At 40.0% G+C, this 23,053-nt stretch overlaps 1 protein-coding gene across 9 annotated transcripts in view; it reads right to left on the reverse strand.

Moving 5' to 3' along the window:
- The window catches only part of LOC113830688 (KAT8 regulatory NSL complex subunit 1), a 128,593-nt gene that overhangs the window by 86,398 nt on the left and 19,142 nt on the right, over window positions 1-23,053 (reverse strand). The window contains exon 1 of one of the 9 annotated variants that reach the window (XM_035447216.1): window positions 16,441-16,579. The exons of the other annotated variants lie outside the window; for them this stretch is intronic. The gene's annotated coding sequence lies outside the window, so the exon portion shown is untranslated. Of the gene's footprint in view, window positions 1-16,440; window positions 16,580-23,053 lie in introns of those variants that run through there. 9 annotated transcript variants of the gene reach the window in all.

The raw sequence follows: 23,053 nt of genomic DNA on the forward strand, positions 1-23,053 counted from the left end.
TTCTTGGGCCTGTTAGATAGCCCAGCAAGTAAAGATGCCTGCCATCAAACCTGAACATCTGGGTTTAACCAATTCCTTCAAGTTGTCCTGATTTCCACACATGTACTACAGCATGAGTCTACATACAGTCACAAAATTAACTATTAGTTTATTTTTAAAAGATGTTCTTGATGACACAAGTAAACATTATGGATTTTGCTAATTTTAAAACTTTTGAATTTCCCAGATAATTACATCATCTATCCCTCCCGCTCCTCTCTCCAAACCCTCTCATATATCCCTCCTTGGTCTTCTTTAATTGTCTGTGTTGAAAGGAATGAGTACAAAAATTCAGCTTCATGAAGTCTCAGAAAAAATTATCACATTTAAAAATGTTTGTTTGTGAATATTTTGTCTGCATGTGTATCAGTGCTGTGACTGGTGCCTGAGGAATTCACAAGAGGGCATTGGTTCCTCTAGAACTGAAGTTTAAGACGGTAGTGAACCACTATATGAGCACTGGAAATAGAATCCCAGTCCTCTGGAAGAGTAATCAGTGCTCTCAACCACCAACCCACCCCTCCAGTCCCCGAACTATTAAGTTGCCAAGCTAAGCCAGCCTTCTTGGAATGCCATCTTTTTATAAAGATTCATTTTTATGTATGAATGTTTTCCTCCATATAGGCATGTATATGTGTATGTGCACCTCATGCATGACTCATGCCAGACAGAGGTCAGAAGACAACAAGGAATCCCTTGGAATCAGATCATTCAGTTGCTGACTGAGTACTGGGAACTGAACCAGGGTCTTCTGAAAAATCAGCAAGAACTCTTTAATGCTGAGTCATCTCTCTAGCCCATGGAATATTATCTTTATGTAGAAGAACAGACAGATGAGCTATGTTCAAACAAGTACAAGGCACAGGAACACAGTCTGGCTACATCAGGATGGAGTGTTTGATGCCAGACTGAGATACTTAGCTAGACCATACCTTAAAAACAAAACAAAACAAAAAACCAAAATGGGTCATTAGCAAATTTCATTATAAAATGAACAAAATAAAATTCACTTCAAGGAAAATCACTAGTAATATTTGCTAGCAATGATAAAATCTGGGTTTTCAGGTGAAAATCAGTATTTTGAAGAACTGTACAGAACTATTCCTGTTAAGTTTCAGCGTTTAGAAACTCTGTAAGTCTGTAAGTGACCACATGACCAAATGCTTGTTAGAAAATTCACACAAGTAATATAACTGCAAGATAAGTCAATGAGCAGGGTGGTGGTGGCACACACCTTTAATCCCAGCACTCGGGAGGCAGAGGCAATCGGAGCTCTGTGAGTTCGAGACCAGCCTGGTCTACAAGAGCTAGTTCCAGGACAGCCTCCAAAGCCATAGAGAAATCCTGTCTCAAAAAAACCAACCAACCAACCAAACAAACAAACAAACAAACAAACAAAAACAAAACAAAAAAAACCTGATTAAGTTTTACCTTAGGGGTTGAGACAAATTCTCACACAGCCTGACCTCCTACTTGAAGGAGCTCCCTTCTCTCCACCTTCCCAGGGCTGAAGTTACAAATGATATACCATTAAATTATCAAGAACTTTTAAAAGTGAAAATGAAGACCTGAGACCATCAACTTTGAATCCACTACACTAATCCTCCTATCCGAAAGAGAGAAACAACTTTCACTTTGGGCATGTATTCACAGTTGGGGAGATCACAGGCTCAGGTGAGCAGGTCTAGGGGGTCCCATCACCACCTGCTATCAATTACTTAACTATTCTGTTTCTTCAGCTTCTTCATCTAGATATACACCTACACTGCCTACTTTTTAAGACTGCTGTGATGATTACATAAGACATTTTCATTTACTTAGCCTATTACCTGGCCAATGTTTGGTTATTATAATCTGGACACAAATGTTAATGTGTAAGAAATAAATTCACTGGGTGTGGTGGTGCACACCTTCCATCCTAGCACTCAAAGAGGCTGAGACAGGCAGATCTCTTGTGAGCTTGAGGTCAACATAGGTCCAGGTCAGCCAGGCTACAAAGTGAGACTCTGTGTCAAAAAGAAATTTCCATAGAACACTTTATGTAAGAGAAAAAAAAATGTGTGTGCAGATGTGGGAGTGGGGGTGTGAGGTAACCACAGAGGACAGAAGAGGGCATTAGATCCTCGAGAGCTGGAGTTTCAAGCAATTGAGTAGTTCTAGAAAACCAACTCAGGTCCTCGGGGAGAACAGCATGAGTTCTTAGCCTCTGAGCCATCTCTCTAGCCCACAAAAGACCTTTTAATGCATTATGTATATACAAATATGTGTGTATACATATATATGTGTGTGTGGTGTGTGTATACATATATATAAAGAATCTGCTAAAATATCATCATTATACTAAGTACTCACACACATAAGAAATCACCAAAACATTGGATATGGAGCTTAATAAATTTGCTTCATTAGTTATAACTGCCATTTAAAAAGAACTCAATTTAAGACTTTTTTAATGCTTCAATTTTTTCTAATTATTTCATAATGTGGCTTGTAAAGCAAGGTGTGGTAGCACACACCACTAATCCCAGTACTTCCTGAGTGGACACAGAAGTAGAACTTCAAGGCCAACCTCTATTACACAGAAAGTCTAAGCCCAGTCTGGGCTACATATGAACTTGCCTCAAAAACTAAAATTAATTTTTAAAACCTTTTTGTGTTTGAGTGTTTTGCTTCATATATGTGTACAATATGTCTATTGTTCTCAGAAGTCAGAAAAGGATGTCAGATTCCCTGAAACTGGAGTTATAGACAGCTGTAAGGCACCATGTGGGTGCTGGGGAACCTAACCCATGTCTGCTGCAAGAGCAACAAGTGCCATTAACCATAGACCCAACTATCCGCCAAAACTGGATTAAATTTTAAAAGGATGACTAATGAGATGACCCAAGAATTTAAATTATGAACTAGTCAGAAAAAGGAATACATGTAACATAGATTACAGCATTGCGGCCTATATTTACTGAAATAAAAGGGAGATAAAATAAGAGGGAAAAGTTTTAGGCAGGCAAAAATACAAGTAGCACAAAACATTATAGTACACTGTGTTTCCATCCTCCTTTTTTTTTTTTTTTAAATCAAGACAAAGAGTCAACTATGTAGCTGTGGCTTTCCTGTAACTCACTCTTTAGACCAGGCTGGCCTTGAATTCCCACAGATCAGCCTACCTCTAACTCCCAAGTTCTGGGATTAAAGGCCCGTAGGCCCGTGACACTATGCCCAGCAACCTTAGTATACTTCCTTAAATTTAACAAACTGAGTGAAATGTTGATGAAAACACACACAGCATCTTATAAATCCCCCAAAGCACCTCGTAACAATCTAAAACCAAAAGAAGCTCAGAAGCACAGAGGTTCATTCCCAGAACCAATGTAAAGGTGGAAGGAAAAAACCACCTCCACAAGACTGTCCTCTACCTCCACCCGCACACTGTGGAACGAACACATGTGGCCCCACCCACTCACACGTACTATATGCACATATATAATAATAAACTTTTTAATTAAAGGGGGGAAGGGGTACCAGAAATCCTTTAATAAATAAAACAAAGTCTGTTAAACTTAGGACTGGAGAGATGGCTTATTGGTCAAAAGCACCGGCTGCTCTTCCAGTACTTCATTTGATTCCCCACACCCACATCTCACAACCATCTAACTCTAACTCCAGCTCTAGGAGACCCAATACCCTCTCTTCTGACCTCCACTTGCACCATGCAGCCAAGTGGGTCACAGACATGCAGGCAGGCAAAACATTCAGACATATAAAATAAGTTTAAAATGCAAGTCAAACTTTAAGCTTATGATAAATCACTTTTCTTCAAAGAAATCAAGGAATGAGGGCTAGAAAAGACCGGAGTTCAATTTTCAGGGCCCACATGGCAGCTCATACCTGTCTGTAACTTCAGTTCCAGGGCTTCTGACACCCCCCACAAACATACATGCAGGCAAAAGCACCAATGAACAAAAAGTAAAAATTAAAAAAAATTCAAGGCATTAAAAGCTGTAATTAACTATAATACTAATAACAGCCTGAGCAGCATATTTAGGGCTGAGATTATATTTTCCAATTTATTGATGGAGCTAAATAAAACTTCACAGAATTCTCGTCCCATGTATGTTTATTTTTAGCTAATCTAGTAGAATACAATCTGACAAGAACAGATGGCTCAGCTGGGCATTGTGATGCACGCCTTTGATCCCAGCACTTGGGAGGCAGAGGCAGGTGGATCTCTATTCCAGGCCAGCCAAAGCTACCCTGTCTCAGAAAAAAAGCAAAAGCAAAAGACTGGATAGTCCCTGGCTGTGCAGTTCCTGCTGTCATAAATTCATTTTAAGAAGCAAGCTTGTAGAAACAAAAGGATCACCAAATCAAAGTATTTTAGCTATATGAAAGGTGAGCTAGGTAATAGTTTTTCAATTCCAAATCAGTATTTTAAAGACAGGAAGACGAAAAATCCACTCAGAAAACATGTTTTGGGAGGGCTGACAATATGGTTCAGACAATTAAAGAGTAGGCTCCAAGCTTGACCACCTAAATTTGATCCCAGAACCCACATGGTGAAAGGACAGAACAGACTCCTATGGATTATCCTCTGGCCTATACTTGTACACTGTGGCACATGTACACATGTACACAGACGTACATAAGCATGCACACACATACAAAGTTTCAATAAAAAAAAACTTAGAAAGCTTCCCTGATTGAGATTCGCACAGTATGTCATCATACTGAATAAAGAACTGCTTCTATTAAACCCCTAATAAACTGTGCGGTGCTGGTGCACACCTTTAATCCCAACACTCAGGAGGCAGAGGCAGGCAGATCTCTGTGAGTTCTCTGAGGATAGCCAGAGCTAAACAGAAAACCTTGTCTCGAAAAACCAAAACAAAAAATCTACAAATACCACGTAGAGCATCATTCTGAGGGATGCAAGACTGGATAGTTTAACTACATGACTTCTACATTATGATTCTATTATTCCTAATTGTGATAAAGTTCTAAAGGCAAACTGCTTAATACAAGTGGCACTTGGAAAACCAAAAATATATACCCAGAGGGCAATTTCTCAACCACATGATTAGTAACATCTTGGATTGGAAATTTGTCACGGGAATGAAGGACAATTCTATGCATTGCAAAGTATCTAACAGAATCTCCAATTTAACAGATGCCAGTAGTGCCTTCTCTGGAAGAAAAAGAAAAAAAAAGAAAAAAAAAAAAAAACAGACATGTCAAGTGCAACCCCAAAGAGAGCAAAGCAAAACCACAACTCCCTAAGAACTTGACTAGAAAAAGATCTCTTCCCCAGTGCTCTTCTGAGTAAAGTAAGTCAGAACCTATGTATGAATGCCTCACTTTTATTCCTAGTAACTCCCTAGTCAGCAACTCAGTTGCACAGGACTTACCTGTAAACATGTACCCCGAAAAAAGGCCACCTGGCTAGCCAATAAGCCAACTTATACTGAAAACGAAAGCAAAAATCAAGTAAGAAAATCCTACTGTCCCTAATGGGGCTTCTACTTAAGGGACTTTTAATCAATATTACTTCAGTACTCTACACAAAACAAAAATTAAAAACAAAAACACTTCAAGTGCAGGAAGGTTAAAAAAAAAACATATATAAGATTGGCAAGATTTCAGCTGTGCTCTAAGCTCTAAACATTAGTTAAAATTTCAGTATGAAAAAACAAGGACAAGAAAACGGTGGTGTTCCTTTCTAGTGAGAGGAAATACAATGAAGAAAACCAAGGCTCCAGTAAACCCCAGGACATACTAACACAGTTAATATAAAAGACAAATATTCTTGAATAGATAGCATGTTAACAGAAAAGGCAATTAAAAAAAAAAAAAAAACACTGGGAAGCCAGTTTGATGCACAATCATAAATGGCCAGCATTTATTCAGGCTTAAGACAAATGGATTATCATTAACAGTTTTTCTCAACTGTGAGTTGAGCTCTGAGAGAAACCAGTTGGACAGATGGATTAGAAGTTAAAAAGGAAAAAAAAAAGCATTAATCAATACATGACTACAACAATGCAACAAAAACATCTAAGATTGTCATCAAAGCAAAATATTTTCAAAGCTTAAAACGGGTATGTGAAGGGGCTAAAGATTCATAAAAGTCAAACATACTGTATATACAAAAGTGTAATATTTACAAAAACAACAGAGAAAGAGCTCTTATCCATCCTAATTTCATCTTCTTTATGATTAAATTTATTTATGATTAAATTATTATCCCTCAGGCTCAGGTTTGGCATATCCTCTCTATTACCAACCCTGTAAGAGCAGCCCAAGCCCTCACCAACTCACACCTAGGTTATCCTAACAGCTTCCTTTTACTTCAGTCCTAAAAACTATACCTTTTTCTTTTGTTGAGACAGGACTTTTCTTTCTTTTTAAGTGATTTATGTTTTTATTTTATGTGCATTGCTGTTTCACCTGCATGTATGTCTGTGTGAGGGTGTCAGATCCCCTGGAACTGGAGTTACAGACAGTTGTAAGCTGCCAGGTGGGTGCTGGGAATTAAAACTGGCTTCTCCGTAAGAGCAGACTGAGCTCTGAATCGCTCACTGAGCCATCTCTCAGGCCCCCAGGCTTTATTTTTTTTAATCAACTTACTTCCATACTCTCAAAAGTTGCTACATTGCTTTTTCCACAAGTCGAATTCTTCAATATGAAACTTAAAGTAATCATCGGGGCAAGTATACATCAGGATACCATGGACCCCACAGGCCCCCAACTCCTTAATTTTACTTATAGTGCTACCTCACCTGAAAGACTTTTCTATCTCTTCAGTCTAAAACTTCATCATCTCCAGAAACTCCACAAGAATTTTTCTTCTGAATGCTCCCCAACTGCCAATTTATTAATTTTAAGAAAAGCAAAATCCCTTGATAGTTCCCTTCTTTTACCTGCCTACCAACTTTAGATAGTATAATCATTAAGTACCATCATGGAGATAGTTAAGAGTTCCCAAGATACAAACCAGTTGTAACTCAACCCAATCAAATGACAAAGAGAACTTGGGAAAGAACCCAAAGAGCAGCTGGAATAAATCAGATGATGTACTACAGTTTCAGGAAGACAGAAGCTACACCACAGAAAACACTTTTTTCTTTTTGGTCTTTAGCCCTGGCTGTCAGGGAACTAGTTCTACAGACCAGGCTGGCCTCAAACTCAGAGAGAGATCTGCTTTCCTCTGCCTCCTGAGTGCTGGGATTAAAGGTGTGGGCTGCCACCACCACCCAGTAGTACAGTCTTAAATATAAAAATATATGCATACGTATACTTTGGAATGTGCTAGAGGAGGGCAACAAGGACACATTTTTTAAAATGTGGGTTTGACCACCTTAGTAAATTCCTACTGACAACAACCGAGCCTCTTAACTGAAAATGTTTCATAATTACTAAGGGTTTTATTGTACTACAAGATAGGCCAGAGAGAAGGCTCAGCAGGCTTACTACCAAGCCTGGCTTCTTCAATTGGATCCCTGGAGTAAAAAGGTGAAAGCAGAGACCCAACTTTCACAAGTAGTTCTCTGACTTTCACACCAGGGTACATGCACAACTACATGCCATGGTACATGTGTGCCTGCATACACACACACAAATAAAAGGAAAATGTTAAACTGCTGTTTACTAACATTAAATGTCCTTTTACTATGCCGGCCAATGTTCTGTTTTAATATACCTATTTAATCTTTATAGTAAGGCTGTTTAGTAAATTCTACTGTCATTTTATGAATGAGGAAAACTTTGTTTCAAGATAAGTAATTTGCCCAAGATCGCACTAAGTTGCAAAATCTCTTACTTCTTAAAGATTCATACTTTATAAAGTTATTTTTTTATTCATGTATATATGGGTTTGCCTATGTGTTTATAGGCCTAAGGAGGCCAGAAAAGGGTATCAGATCCTCTAGAGTTGAAGTTCCAGACAATTGTGAGCAGCCTCATGTGGGTGCTTGGAACCAAGCTCTGGTCCTCTGGAAGAATAAGGAAGTGCTCAACAGCCAAGCCATTCTAGGCTAGGTTTACATGGAAGGGCCTTAACTGCTTGACATTAAAAACTAAATTTTAGTCTTTAGAGGAAAGTCAATGAGAACACCCAAGTATCTGTTCTTTCCAATATGTATTTATTAAAATCGGAACATTGTACTAAGCACCTACAAAGGATAACAAGACCGTGTAAAGGAAACACACTAAAGGACTCAGACACAGGCAGAGAAGTAGTCAGGGTAGGCTTTGCAGAGGAAAACAGGTCTAAGCAGAATTCAGCATTACACAAACATTTCATGCAAGCAAGCATCCCATACCAAAAGAAAGAAAGGAAAAGGAAAAAAGAAAACTGTTCCATCACCAAATTCAAAACCAACTTCTGCCCTTTAATAAACATTTCCTATGTAAACAAATTGTCATTTCAATCAGTGGTTTACCTTCTAACACAAACACCTAATTGCATGTCTACTAATGTCAAGCCTAAACCATAGAAAGACTACAAGAGGCACTAAAAATGTTACAACCTCATTAATGCTAAAAATAAGACATAAATTAGATGTGAAGACAGTTGTTTTTTCCCCTTTTACCCGCCACCCCCCACCCAGACAGGGTTTCTCTGTGTAGCTTTGAAGCCTGTACTGGAACTCACTCTGCAGACCAGGCTGGCCTCAAACTCAGATCCACCTGCCTATGCCTCCCAGTACTAGGGTTAAAGATGTGTGCCACCACCTCCCAGCAGTGAAGATAGTTTTCTGTGTTTTGTCTGAAGGAGTTAAGGAAAGTTTCCAAGACAGAAGACATTAGGAACTATTCTAAGAGTGGGCACAGCTTACTATACTTCATGCATACACTGAGTAAGCAACTCATAGGACCCTGAAAGTATTGCAATAGACATGCAATGTGTTTACCCCACTTTCCCTTAAGATAGACACTTGAGCTGAACAGGTGGGTCAAAAAGCAACTCCATCCTGAAACAAAGAAGCAGTGTAGAACAATCTAAATATTTAAAAGCAAAGTGGGAAGGTGTTCTGTGGGCAGAATGATCAGCATATTCACTATATCTTTAGTGCTGCTGACCTTACTTCAGAGCCCCGACATATACATAATTAAGGCAGTAGTAGTAATAATCTCCAGCTCTTCATCCTCCTTTTATCTAGTCTCAACAAGCCTCCAATCTTACCTTTATCACAATGACTATATCAAAGGCAAGAGAGGGAAGAAGGAAAATCCAATCTGATTGTGTGGTGCTTAGACAAAGAATAAACTCCAAATTCTCTATCTGCCCCCTTAGCATTCAACATCATCTGATGCTCTTCTCCACACTGTGCCCTCACTAGTCACCAAATACACAAAACTCCAGGCTCCTCCATGCTCACCCATTCTATTCTTTCAAGGTTCAGCTCCACATGATAAAGTCATGCAAGTGTGCCTCATTCCTTCCAGGTTGAGTTAATGATCTCTCCCTCCAGCCTTATAATCTGTACTCTGTTGACACTCTGGGCAATAGCAGCCAGTATACCATAAATTTACAGATTTCATCCCATCACTCCTTAGGTTATACATGTCTTAAACAGACAGTATGGTTTCTGTTAAATCTATTTCCTGCAAGCAGCACAGTGCCAGCAGACCTATATATCCTAAGTAACCCAAGCGGTCACACTGAAACCATCAGACGCAGATCTACTAGGAGGAAGTTAATGGAAATTTCTGATCATGAGGTGACACAATCTAGTAAAGTATTTACCAACTGAATACAGGATAAACCACTCATTCACATAGTCAAATACCTGTACCCAGAATGGAAAGCTTAAGACAAAGTTTCACTATGTGCCCTGGCCTGTCTGGAACTCACAGAAATCTTTCTGCCTCTGCCACCTAAGTGGTCGGATTAGAAATGTACTCCACAACAGTTAGGAAAAATTTTGTACTATATTAAATATTAAATTTGGCTGCATTATACTTTGAAGGCAATGTATACCAAATCTTAAATGCAATTAATTACTCTAACTTTTTATCTAGCAACTATACTTCTAGGGATCTACCCAACAAAAAAAGTATTTTCATGGGTGCAGAATAACGCACCCATGATTAAAATTTAAAAATATAAAACCATCTAAGAAGTATGAACCAATTATGTATAAGACACGGAAACAGAGAAATTTTAAGTTTTGTCTGTGCACACTTAAAGAGGCCAAAAGGCAACACTGGGTTACCTGGAGCTGGACTTAACAGGTGGTTGTAAGGCCACCTGACATGCACACTGAGAACCAAACTCCAGGCTTCTGCAAAAACAGGAAGTACTCTTAACAGGAGTCATCTCTCCAACCCTAGACTATTTTTTTGTTTTTTTATTTTGTTTTTTGAAGCACGATTATATAGTCAAACTATTAACAGTGTTTTATCTATTTCTATTCATCATGAATTCAAATTCCTTACCAGTCTTTAGCTCACAGACACAAACACACAGAACTTTTATCTCTAACAAACCTAGTGATTTTGAGCTCTTGAAGAGCCCAAGCAAATTCAAAAGGGTTATTCTCCAGGATTCAAAGTCAAATTCCAGAAATCCCACCAAAATGCCCTTTATCCCTTTATATTTTCCAGGTAGTTAGCTCATGCCTTTAGTCCAGCACTGGAGTGGCAGAGGCCACCCTGAGACCAGGCCAATCTATAGAGCTAGCTCCAGGACAGCTAGAGCTACAAAGAGAAACAAAACAAGAACAAAAATCATTTTCCCAATGCCAGAGAAATGCTAAATTACCAATAGCCTTCTTTTGTTCCATTAAGAGGCCCAAAACTAGAGGGTGTGGAATAAATTACCAACTAACCCCCCAAAAAGAAAAAAAAAAAAAAAAAAAAACATGTATGTACAAATATACATGTTTCTTAAGGTCTTCATATATTCCCTATTCTCCACATAAAAACAGCTTAGTGAAACTTTCAAGACTTAAGTATTTCCTTGTGCATGTGTTTCACTACAGGATCCCCACACCCACCCCGACCCAGGACTACAAGTGCTAAGCAATCAAGCATTCTACTAAATTACACTCCCACCACACAATACACAGATACAACACACATTTTGTTAAATCTCTGCACTAGTAAACGTTAACATTACAAACCCCTGAAAATAATTAGCCCTCACCCACTTCACACTCTCTTGAAGTCCTAACAGGCAGTCAATGAAGGCCAAACAGCAAGTAGTAAGAGAACCTGGGCATCAGTTTGCATCTTAACAAAATTATTACTCAACCCTGTTATTCCTCACATTTCCTCTCCAACTGCATTTTACCAGGTCTGACCTTAAACTGATTTTTTTTTTTTTTTTAGAGAAATTAAAAGGTGAAGGCCCTTCTTAAGTGCATGCCTCTGAAGCAACTTTTTCTAAAGAAGACCTACACTTAAATGTTTAACTAAAATCTGTTTGGATTCCTAGTTCAAGTAACAACTTTTGGTAATAAAAATTACACTGAATTTAGCTCTACTTTACATTCCCCGATGCCATCAATTGGAGAAGAAATTTAAATACAAAAACTTAAGAACCTTAGCAGGGTGATGGCCCACACCCTCAGGAAGCAAATGCAGGCAGATCTCTGGGAGTTTGAGGCCAACCTGGGCTACACAGAAAAACAAACAGAACTAGAATTAAAAAAACAACAAATTCAGAGCCAGTAATTACATCAATAAGTCTTTGGTAGGTCATTCAAATACTAAAATTCTATGAAGCTGGTTTGAAATCTTAGAAATGCAGATTTGTGGAAAATAATTTTTATGTAGGGCATGTTGGCATACACCTATAACTCCAGCACCCAGGAGGCTGATGCAAGGTTCTTAAGTTAGCCGTAGAGAGTTGGAGGCCTGCCTAATAGACCATGTTTTGAAAAACTCGGAATAGGCATTGCAGTTTAGCACCATAAACAAAAAGCAACTTTTATTAAACAATTAGCATTTGCCAAACTGTGGTAGCCAACAGAGGATTAAGAGTTTAAGGGGGAATAGCGAAATGGCTTAGACAGTTCCCAGCACCGTATCAGGCAGCTCACAACCATCTATTATTACTCCAGCTGCTGAGGGTCTGATGCCACCAGCCTCCATGGGTGTCTACACTCACTCTCACATACCACACAAAGACACAGAAACACACATGACAAAAATAAACCTTTTTTTAAAACCTGGAAAAAAAAAAACTTGAAAAGGTTCCCTTTACCTCCTGGTTCATAGAGATTTAAAACATTCATTAAAATCTTCATATACAATCATTAAATATTCCTTGTTGGGTACCCCAGTTTATTTTTCCTACTGGAGACAGGGTCTCACTATGAATCCCTGGCTGTCCTGGACTGTACAAAGTTGACCTCAAACTCAAGAGATCCACCTGCCTCTGCTGGAATTAAAGGAGTGTGCCTTTCCACCTGTCTCCCAAGTTTATTTTTCATTCATGGGAAGTTGGTTACCTTTACCCTATCAAAAATTTTAAAAAGCTGAAAATAAAGGGGGAAAAAAAGCCTATTCCAATGCTTGTGAGTCCAAGCCTTTTGGTAAATCACAACTATTATCTAGCTAGGTTTTTCTAATACCCTATATCCAAATAGTCAAACCTGTAGCTAAACACAGAAACAAATTCCAGAGTATTATCTTCACTGATTAGTTTTAAAAGACTTCTTTGTATTCTTCCTCATTTTAAAAAGCTACCTTCAATTGGTTAGGCTGTTCTGGTCTCAGGAAGGATATTTTACATTAGTGTCCTTTCCTTGTTCACTTTATGGAATACAGCGCAGGTGTCTTAAATAAAATGGGCCCAACACCTGGCCTGCTGTCTAGTGCAAAACAAATTTGGATCATTGCCTTTACCCTCCCCCCAAAAATGACTTCTTTTATTGTTTTTTGGATTTTCTTTAAATCTATATTAAGAATAATTTTTCAATCTGAACATATAATAGTTTTTAATCTAATAAATTCCATACTAGTTTATAGACACTAAAATCTGTGCAAAACATCACCACCAGAGTGAGTAATTTGTCTCACAAAGTAGGTCTTTTATTGGTACTTCCCATTCCCCAAAATGTAAGCTCAAAACTCCAGCACCTAAAGACAATATGAATTAGGAAAGTACTATAAAAAGACGTCATTAACATTTAAAGGCAAACAGAAAAGGTAGGAAGCAGTATCTTGATTATTATTTGTAGATTGAGTAAAGAATTGTGAGTCATAGGAATAACCAGAGGATAACTGTTAGTTATCACTACCACATACTTAATCTACACTATTCCTTTCCATCAAGATCCAGGAACAGACTTGTCTTGGAACTGGGAGCAATACATTTTTATATATGCATAACATATACAATATATACAATTTTTTCCCAAAAAGTCACTTTCATTTGTGTCCTAACTGCCTCACCAAAAGGGTGGTGGGGAAGATGATCCCTAGGCACCCCTCACCCAAAGAAGCTAGAAAGCAAAAAATAAAGAATACCATTTAAATCTAGAGCTTTCTATATACTGCATAGATTAACCTTTTAAAGTGTTCTGAAAAATTATTTTTTTAAAATAAGAAAACAATTTCACTCACAACTACAACTACTCAATACTAAACTACCTTTGAAAACAGACATCATCAACCACAAAGGCTGTGTGTTTGCAGAATATATTAAACAGGTCATATCAAAGATAGCAAACTTAGAATTTGTTCACTTTAAAAGTAATTAATGCCAGGTGTGGTGGCATACACCTTTTGTCCCACCACTGTGGAGGCAGAGGCAGGTGGATCTCTATGATTTCAAAGCCAGCCTGGTCTACAAAATGAGTTCCAGGACAGCCAGGGCTACACAGAGTAACCCTGTCTGGAAAAACAAAAACCAAAAAACAAACACAAAATCCAGAGGCTTTACTATAGAAACACTGATTACAGTGTTACTAGAGATGAAAAGGTATTGGTAATTTTTGAAGAAAAAATACAATATTCTTTTCTTTTCTCCTTGATAAAAGTTCACAAGTAAATTAAAACTGTTTTTCTAGCTTCCAGAATTTTCCTCAATAGAATAGTAAGTTATCGGAGTGTCCTGAAGATTTAACATTATGGTAAAGCATGAAAGTAGGATACTAATGGTCTGAATAAGGTTTTCAGGAAAGATGCAGCAACCCAGTACACTTCCAGATTCTTATAGGTGAAAGACCAAAACTCCAATCTCGAAATCTATATGTAACTGATGACTCTTGATTGTGTGCAGAAACAAATCATAAATATTTGCTTCACATGTACTTAACTGTGTTAGTTATCAAAGCTGCTAGCTTCACCACAATCAAGATGTTAAGTCTTTATGTGATAACTAATGTTTCCAAGTAATTCACACTTCAAAAATAAAGTCAAGCCACCTCAAGTTCTGAGGTCACTAAAAAAATCACACCAAATACTCCAAAGGTCAAAAGATCTGTACACTTCGTTGGCTAAACCTAATGGAAATCTAATCCAGAATTCCATGACTAAGGATTGTTATCTCATAAGTTTTTTAAATATCCAAGGGATGAGCATTTTTACCTTGCCTTATTTTTAGAGCAACACATCAGATTGCACTTATCACATGACATGATGTAACTGTTAGCAAGAAAAATGGTTCAAACCATTGATAACATACATGGCAGGAAAAAACAGATCAATCATACCAAGAATCACATTCTATATGTACTTTGTAAACTTAGTAACTTATCTAGAAAAGAAACACATACTTTTGGATAATTAGAATTTATCCAATTATGGAGAAAACTAACCTGAATAGATAGGCAACCAAGTAGCATGCTTCTAAAACTAGAATCACAAACAACTTCTCTATCAAAAATGCAACAGAGAAACACATCAAAAGTATCCACTGTTAGGAGAAAAAAAAATAAAACCCTGAATGGCTAACACCTGCAGTTAATAGAAAATTTCTAAATTGGTGAGAGCATGCAAGACAAGGAACCAAGTACAGCCCATAGAAGAGGGGGAAGGGAAACACGCCCACTTTGTGCCTTTGTAAATACTAGTACTTTAAATAACCTTTAAAACAAAAACAAAAACGGGGGGAAATACAAACTACAGACCATTCTAAGAAACAGAAGTCATTTTAATGTAACGATTTTCCTTACTTGAAAGTAGTTTTGAGAAGAAGTTCTGTAACTATATCATGATTATGCAAGGCAAGGATTATGTAATTTTATCGTTTATTTTAAAATGTTCTCTGAATGTATAAAAAAAAAACCCAGACCAACTAAAGCATTGTGATTTCTCCAATGAGCAGAAGAACGGTTCCTTAGATACAATTTAAAATATTAACATACACCCCCAAAACAAACAAACAAACAAAAAAACCCACGATGATTGCTAGCCACGTGACGAAGGATATGGCAACACCAGGATTGTGAATGGAAGGGAGGGAAGCTAGGTTGGAGGACTAGCGAGATTTCTCTTAACTTTGGGGACTACAGGATTCGGGTCTCTCGATCCTTAAGGCACCAAATTCTAAGCCCCCAGAGTTGTACAGCTAACACCCTCAAGTGCGGTTTTATTAATAGGTCACGGGAAAATGCTCCAGTGACCTCCAGGATAAAGGAGGAAAAAACAGGCGGAGGAAAGAGCAATTTAAAGTGGCGCCATCATGTCACCCCTTTTCCCCTAAGGCAATCAATAAGCAATAGTTAAGTAACGAGTTTCTCTAAAAATCCACATTGGGATTCCAACATTGGAAAACAAAAGGATTTCTAAGTAAAACATGGGAGTAGGATTGTTTACAATATGGAAAACAATTATAAACTATTTGCTGAGAATCAAAAGACCGTCAGCCGGAAAACAGGCCCCCCAAAAAGCAGTAAGACTCACTTAAAAGCAAATAAATGCCTCTTCCTCTTTAGCTGCCAAAAAAGAAAAAAAAAGAGTCTGCCTGAGACTAGATCCGAAAACGCAAATGACCTCAATATACAAGCAACAAAAATGTTAACAATCAGAGTTGTGATACAAACCGTGAGACAGACATACAAGACGTGTTCGAGCAAAAAAAGGCCTTTTGCAGTCAAGAGAAGTTCAAGGGAAGAGCAAGAGTTTGTTTTTGGTCTTTTTTTTTCTTACGGAAATAAACCATGTTCTCCAGGCCGCCTTTTTAAATAGAACGCCAAAGGAAAGCCCGGCGAACGAGGCGGCAGCTGGTGGGGAAGGGCCCCCGCACACCCCCGCCCTTGGGGCGACTCCCAGCCCGGACCCGCAGCGGGGAAGCCCGAAGAGGCCATTTAAAGTTCCGGGGATTTTTCTTCCCCTGCCCTGCCTTTCTAGTTACAACTAACAAAGAGAGGGAGAAATGGGAGCCACAGGGAGAGCGAGGAGAAGGAGAAAGGGCAGCGGGAGGAGGAGGAGAGGAGCAGCAGCAGCACCTACCACGTGATGGAGGAGCGTAGCCCGGGCGGATTCGGCCCCACAAAATGGGCGCAGTTTGCAAACAGCCCCCCGGCCTGGGCGCCGAGGACCAGCGGGCGGAGGCGCGCGGCAGCAGCTCCGGCCCGGCCCGCCGCTCTCCTCCCCCCCGGCGCCCGGAGCCGCCCTGACTTTCCGGGCGGGGGGGCGAGGCGAGGGGGGAGGGGAAGGCGGCGGCGGGGAGCGGCCGCTTTTTCTTCTCTTTTGAGCCCTTTCTCCGGCCTTCCTCCGTTCCGGCGGGGCCTGGGCACGGCCGGGGACCGCAGCCCCGGCGGGCGGGCGGGGGCAGAGGGTAAAGCCGCCCTCCCGCCCCGCACAAACAAGCGCCACCGTCTGCAGCCCGCGCCCGCACCCCAGCCGCCACCCCGGGCGCTTCTTCCCGGCCGGGGAGCGCGCTTCGGCCGCCCCCCAAGCCGCCGCGGCGAGACGAGTCGGCTTCGCTAGGGTGCTTGGTTCTCCCGCCGGCTCGGCGAGCGTGGCGGTGGCGGCGGCGGCACTGGGAAAATGGCGGCCGAGCTCCTTTTCCCTCCCCTTTAATCTGAAGCGGGGGAGAATGGAGCGAGCAAGCGAGCGGCGAGTGCCGGGACACGGGGAGGAGGACAGCAGCGCCTCCGCCGGCTGCGGCTGCGGCGGGCCGCTCCGCCCCGGCGCGCCGCCAGGGGGCGCCCGCCGCGCCGCCCCGCGGGCTGCCAGGAGGCGCGGCTGCCGCCGCCTCAGTCATGGCTCCTCGCCGCGGCCGCTGCTTCTGCACCTCTGTTTGCGGAAGCCGGAGTCGGCTGCCTGGTACGTGCGGCTGCAGCACGCGGCACTGCGGCAAGCGGCGCGGGGCCTTGCTCCGACCGAGGTGAGGCTAACCTGAGGCGCTGACGCCGTCACATTGGCTCCGCACTGGGGCTGACGGTGCCGCGCGCCGGTATGAGGGGAGGGTGGACTGGCGCGGCAGAGCAAGAGGACGTGAGCGAAGAACTGTGTGTACAGTGAACGAAGGAAGCGGTTGCTGCCACACTACCCCAGGGCCAACCGTGCTCTAAGCTGGGCAGGAAGCTCCCTGACCAGTGACGCGGTCTCTGCCACCCGCCCTTTGTCCTACACCCTGCTTGTACACTGCAGCACACGGCTGGCTGCTAGCCCTAGCGCCACGCTCTGCAGCCGCCAAACCAAAAAATAAGCAGCCGCCATTGCGCAGGCGCGAGCTAGCCGACTCCGGGCTAGCCCGGGCAGGGGCAGCTGGGAGCCAGAGGGGAAGTGATGGCCCACCAGCGCCGGGCCCGCTGGGAACTGTAGTTTTCGTTAAGAAGCCCGCGTCTTGTTTTAGTTTTCGTGGTTTGCCAGATCCGCCAAAATACGCAAAAAGGCATTCATTACACAATGGTGTTTATGTTTCCTGTTACCACCAAATTAGAGTTCACTGCCCCGCTAAAACTTCAGTAAAGAACATCAAAACAAACTTGCCATGTTCCTACGAGCACTGATTAAAGTGGTGGCACCTTATTCCTCATGGCCACTAGTTTGTCAGCATGATATTGATTCCTTCCTCCCAAATAAGGTCTTAATATGAAAGAACTTTTTCTAGATGTAAGAAACTCAATGCAAAGTGCCACATTACACAAAGTACAAATCTACCACACTTTAAAGCTAAAGATGCCAAATGATCACTAGGACTCAAAAATCAAATAGCATAAAACTGGTTGCAACAACACAGCAAATGAGAAAGGTAAAGTCTACCAAAAAGGAAGATGCAAAATGCTCACTACTTTTTTGTGTGGTTTACCAAAACCAGTATCCGGTGTTATGTGTCACTTCAGCTCCTTTAAAAAAAAAAAAAAAAACCCGCCCTATCGTTACAGAACAGTTTGTCAGCCCACACAGTCACTAACTCACCAGGCTTCTGTGAAACATCTGCATCTATATTTCTCTTGAGTTTCAATCTGCATTCTTTTTTTATTATTATTATTACACTCTCAAACATAATCTTGGTTCTCAAATATCAAAAGTAGGAGGCAGTATACAGTCCTAAAGTCAAATTACACAGGGATAAACTGATAGATATATACATATTTACATACACATCCAGAAAAGATCTTTAGTTTGGGCTTTTTAACTTATAATCTACCTAAGATTTATTTAACTATATACATATATAATATAAACATCCAAATAAAAAGTAATGCCACAGAAGATGTTTATACATAATTCCAGATGGCGAAGAATAGCTGTAACCTGAAGATCATGGAATCCAAATTAGAAGAATGAAAATACCAAATAAGGCAAACCTTTCTGCAACGTATACTTAAATATTAGTGAAAGAAACTCATAACAATACAATTTTGTTACTTTCCGACCTCTTAAAACCTTGATGATTTAGCTATAGTCAGTCATGGTGGCACATATTTTTAATTTCAGCACTAGGGAAGCAGAACCAGGTGGATTTCTGTGAGTTCAAGGCTAGCCTGATCTACATAGTTCCTTGACAGCTCAGGCTGGGTACAGAGACCCTGTCTCAAAAAACAAACAAACAAAAAACAAAACAAAAAAACACCAACAACAACAAAAAAATTCACTAACTCAAGCATGTTGGTTCATGCCTATAATTCCAGCACTTAAGTGGAAAAGGGAGCAGAATCAAGTGTTCCAAGCCAACCTGAATCACAGGATAACCTGTCAAAAAAACAAAAGAGCAAAACAAAAAGTAGGTACCAACTGTATAAACAAGTGCATTCAAGGTGAGCAACTATGGACACAAGCCTTTAGAGAAATACATTTCTTTTTTAAAAAACGTCCCCAGAAATAGCTAGGCAAGGTGACAACTCCAGAAATTCCATCAATCCTGAGCTAGAGGCAGGAAGAGCAGGAGTTCAAGGTCATCCCTGGCTACACATCTACACATGGAAGTTCAAGACCAGATGGAGTCGTATGAAATCCAGTCTCAAAAACTAGCAAGGGCCATGTGACAATTATACAAATACAACAAAACATAAAATCTGCTCTGATAGCATAAAAAAAAAAAACCTAGGTATTTTGAAAGATGACACAATTATTCTCTCCAATAGAAAGGTACATCATTCTTCGGGAGGATCATTCCATCCCCAAACCACCTCTGTTTCTGTGTGTATGTCTGTGTTTGGGAAGCACAGGTGATGTATGTGAAAGTGCATGGCCATAAGGAGGCCAGAGGAAGACTTTGGCTGTACTCCTCTACTGCTTTAGACTTATTTCTTGAGACAGGATCTGAACCTGAAGTTCACCCATTTTGGCTAGACTAGCTAGCCAGCAAACTCCTGGAGCTACCTGTTTCTGACCCCAGATACACAGACAGTGCATCACTTTTATTAGGGTACTAGTTCAAACTTAGGTCCTTGTGCTTATACAATAAGTGCTTCTATCCACTGAGCTACCTCCCCAGCCTAACCATTCTTTCTTAAGCCACTGACTTTGGGGTTCTATGTATACATAAGAACATACATTGATAGAATTAAAAAATGTCTAAAGTAAGGAGCTGGAGAGATGGCTCAGTGGTTAAAGGCACCAGCTGCTCTTCCAGAGGTTCTGAGTTCAATTCCTAGCAACCACATGGTGGTTTACAAGCATCTATAATAGGATATGATGTCATCTTCTGTCTGATCTGTTTATAGGCATACATGCAACTAGAGCATTCATATACTAAATAAATAAATCTCAAAGACAGAAAGGAAGAAAGACAGGAAGACAAGAAGAAAGACAGGAAGACACAAAAAGGTTTGAAGTTACTGAATAAAAAGGAAAAACTAGATGTGGTTAAAAAAAAACTTTAATCCCGGCACTCCAGAGGCAGAGGCAGGTAGATCTCTTTGAGTCCGAGGCCAGCTTGGTCTACATAGCCAGGAAAAAAGAAAAGGAGCAAACTTGTTTGGGTGTTAATTTAAACAAATATTGTAATAAAAATCAAAAGTACTTCTGCCAAAATAAACACAATTATGTAACAAAAGGCAATATTGTCATAGTTTCCAAAACAGAGAAGTTTTTTGTTAATTGATAATGATTATTTGGTTTTGTTCTTTGAGACAGGGTCTCCCCATCTAGGTCAGGCTAGCCTTGAGCTCATGAACCATCCTGCCATACTTGGCAGAGAAGATAGCAACAAGATTGTGGGAGCACATGGAGGAAGAAGATAGAGGAACAACTGATTCAGACCATTCCTAGAGAAATGCACACTGCAAAACTCACACAAAAATCACACGTCCAGATGATAAAACCTGAGACATCTAACAAATCATCAGGGGTACAAAATTATCAAAGAGATGTTATATTACTGAGAACATGACTAGAATTCAGGAAATGCTAAAGTCCCTATCTTATCTCTGTCATTCATTTACTAAGAAATTCTGTATAATTTCCTCAACAGCTTTTTCATTTTTGAGTTAGATTGACAAAAACAAAAAAATCAGTATTATTTCAACCATATTCCAAACCAGTCCCTACAATCACATTAAGACGTTAAGACACAAATTCAACAAAATTATCCAAAATGAAATAATTTCAAGCGTATAACAAAAACTATATAATAGCTAATTGAAACTATTTCCTGTCTTTTTTTTTTTTAAGATTTTTTTATTTATTATATATACAGTCTTGTGCCTGCATGCCAGCAGAGGGCACCAGATCTCATTCAAGGTGGTTGTGAGCCGCCATGTGGTTGCTGGGAATTGAACTCAGGACCTCTGAAAGAGTCAGTGCTCTTAACCGCTGAGCCATCCATCTCTCCAGGCCCGTGGGGGGGGGGTGTTTTTTAAAAAAAAAAAAAGAAAAGAAGAAGAAAGCCAGGCATACTGGTGTTGTATTTATAATTTCAGCTATGAGGCCAAGGTGGAAGGATCTCAAGCATAGACTAGCTTCATCCACACAGCCAGACTCTAATACCAGCTGTAGGACCCAACACCTGCCTCTGACCTCTGCAAAGCAATAGGTATACATATGCATATACACATATGTAAGCAAAACACACATACATATAAAATAAATAAATCTAAAATAACTTTTTTTAAAAAGATATATTTTACATGGCAAGATAACACACACCTGCAATCCTAATATTGGGAGAGTAAGACAGAAGGATCAAGAGTTCGTGGACAGCCTGGGTTGTATAGCGACTGACTTTTGAGCCAGCTATAATAAACAAAACTGTGCTAAAACAAAAGGAGAGGGGAAAAAAAAAAACAACTCACAATTCCCAGAATATCTATGATAGTACTATCAAAATATGACCTTTTCCAGCTGAGCATGATGGCATACTTTAAGCACTTAGGATCTGTGAGCTCTAGGCCAGCTTGGTCTACATAGCAAGTTCCAGGACAGCTAGGGACATATAGTGTCCTTGGGCTGGGTGGTGGTGGCACACTTCTTTAGTCCCAACACTTGGGAGGCAGAGGCAAGTAGATCTCTGGGAGTTCCGAGTCAGCCTGGTCTATGATGGGAATTCCAGGACAGCCAAGGCTGTTATACAGAGAAAAACTAAGATAGATAGATAGATAGATAGATAGATAGATAGATAGATAGATAGATAGATAGATAGATAAGATAGATCCTTGTTACTAGTATTTAGGCCCAAAGAATGTTTTTTTTTTTTGTTTTTTGTTTTTTTTTTAAGATTTTATTTATTATGTATACAGTCTTCTGTCTGCACGCCAGCAGAGGGCACCAGATCTCATTCAAGGTGGTTGTGAGCCACCATGTGGTTTCTGGGAATTGAACTCAGGACCTCTGGAAAGAACGGTCAGTGCTCTTAACCGCTGAGCCATCTCTCCAGCCCCAGAATGAAGTTTTAAATAACACCACCACCACTATTCTTAGTTAAAACATTTTGGGGGAGTTATTAAAGATTGAACCCACTGTCTCAAACACCCTAAAATACATAGTTGCTAACAATTGTGCTATATAACACCACCCAGATTCTACTTTTCATTAAAAATGGACATACCTTTCTTTCATCCACAAATATTTATTAAGCTCCTGGGGGTGTGAGGTATTATTAGAAGCTACGTGGTACATACATTATACACAACATTAAATCTATCCAATGTTATTTTAAATGGGTAAAAAAAAAAAAAAAGCACAAAGCTAACAATTGGCAAAGATCAATTAAGTTGTTAGTAGGCTTATGCTTCCAATTCTCTGTTCTGGCACCTGTTTCTGAAGACTGCCTGAATCATCAAGAAAAGTCTAAAATTAAGTGTTAACTTAAAAGCATAACCAGACTGAGTAGCAATGCAAGTGTCCAAACAAGAGAGCCTAGGAAGAAACAGAGGTCTGAAATGTTAGACTTGTCACCTAAGGGTCTCAAAATAAACCAAAGTCTATAAAGGGAAATGTTGTGACCTAATCTAGTCATATTTAATTCTGCCTTTTACATTCTCAAGTGTTTGCTGTTGCCCCACAAGAGGTTTCTAAGTTTCTTCAGTCTGTAACAGAGTTTTAAATATTAGTTATACCTTTAACTATTTTTATCTTCATTGAATTATTAGGAAATGAGATACATCTTAACTAAAGCCATTATTACTCTGATACAAAAGACAGACAAAAACTTAATGATAAAATTATACAG

Source organism: Cricetulus griseus, chromosome 7 (genome assembly GCF_003668045.3).
Source record: "Cricetulus griseus strain 17A/GY chromosome 7, alternate assembly CriGri-PICRH-1.0, whole genome shotgun sequence".
NCBI classification, from domain to species: domain Eukaryota; kingdom Metazoa; phylum Chordata; class Mammalia; order Rodentia; family Cricetidae; genus Cricetulus; species Cricetulus griseus.